The following is a 1807-nucleotide window of genomic DNA, read 5'->3' as shown; positions in this document are numbered from 1 at the left end:
ATCCTAAAAATGGAGCTGTTCCCTGGCCGCAGCCCACACTAAGCGTCTACAGCAGAGCGATCATTATGTGAGCATAGAAAATGCCGTCGCCTAATGACTCCAGCTGTCAGTCTCGGCCGTTTAATAAACATTTCCACATCATTCATTTTTAATTTACTGAAAAAGTTTGACCCTCCACAGGCTCCCAAACCATTAAATGTTTATGAAGTTACTGTCTCAAGATCTTTGCTCCTGTGATTTATTTCTATTTAGCCGAGAGACAGAGAGAGGGGAGGGGAGGGAAGGGGTCACAGTATCACTCAGATGCCAAGATCCATTTACACTGATATGTTCCAGATATTCTGCCTGCTTGAAAATTCTTTTCTGATATCTCATAAAGTTAATACTATTTAAAGCCTTTTGTAATTTGGGAGCATTTTAGAGAGTCATAGCTTTGAAGAGAGATTTTTGGATAAAAATAAAGACCAGATCTGATTTCAGGGGCAGAAAGTATTTCAGATGTGGATGAGATTCATTTGTTTCCTAAGCGTGTGACTGGGGAGTTATGGAAGGGAATCATCACGCCTGTCATCGCTCATTTGGGTCCTCTGGCTTTCCTTCGCCTCATCTCACAAGTCACGTTGGGTTATTCTCCAAGTAACAGCGAGGCTATTTTTAATTCACAGTGTCCGGCTACTCGCAAGTTTATGCTAAATCGTGGGTTTAAGGCTTGGATTGCTCAGCCCAGAAAACAGGCAGAGCTCCTGTAAGGCTCTCCTATGTACCATGGTGGTAGAGCTGAACTTGGATTAGAATATCTGACTCTCAGTCATGTGTAAGTTAACACACTCCACCTCTCAAGGGCAGAATGAACCTGGTGTCTTATAGAAACTTGTGACTATGATTCTTAACCAGAAAAAATAAAATGATATGTGGTAGGAAAACATATTTCACAGTAAAGAATGTCTATTAAGTCTGTTTGAAATATATGTGTGTGTATATATATATATAGAAAGCGATCTATTTTTCTTTTCTTTCTGGTTTACTTCACTTAGAATGACGATCTCCAGGTCCAAGAAAAATACCATATGATATCGCTTACATGTGGAATCTAAGAAAAAAAAAAGATACAAATGAACTTATTTACAAAACAGAAACAGACTCACAGACACAGAAAACAAACTTATGGTTACCAGGAGGTAAAGGGGGTGGGAAGGGATAAACTGGGAGTTTGAGGTTTGCAGATACTGACTACTGTATATAAAATAGATGAGCAACGAATTTATACTGAATAGTGCAGGGAACTATACGCAGTATCTCGTAGTGACCTGTAATGAGAAAGAATAAGAGAAGGAATATACGTATGTATATAAATGACTGGAACGTGCTGTGCTCCAGAAACTGACACAATGTTGTGACCTGACTAGACTTCAGTAAAGAAGCATGCAAACTAAAAATGGAAGATGTCCAGGTTAGAGTCTGTATGACTCCCAGAGAACTTTTGCCACTGAGTTAGGATTTCAGAGGGAAAGAAGTTGGTGATGGAGCTCAGATTTGGTCTTTCATGGCTGCCAAAGTCCCAAACAGAATGTCCTGTTTTTCCTCAAGGTTTTCTCCCTGAAAGACACTGTCATGTTACACAACGTCCCTCTTTCAGTCAGAGTTCAGTCTGGAGGCGGATGCTGTGTAGTGGAAATTTACCGAAGAGAGTTATTAAATATGAGATCAAATGACGGGCGTGGGCTGCTGCAGGTGAAGAGGTGGATCCAGGAGGCTGAGCCCCAGAGGAGGGCACATCTGAAGGAAGGACCCGGGGAATGAGCTTCTG

Source organism: Camelus ferus, chromosome 29 (genome assembly GCF_009834535.1).
Source record: "Camelus ferus isolate YT-003-E chromosome 29, BCGSAC_Cfer_1.0, whole genome shotgun sequence".
Classification (NCBI taxonomy): domain Eukaryota; kingdom Metazoa; phylum Chordata; class Mammalia; order Artiodactyla; family Camelidae; genus Camelus; species Camelus ferus.
Note: the sequence above shows the minus strand (reverse complement) of the source record.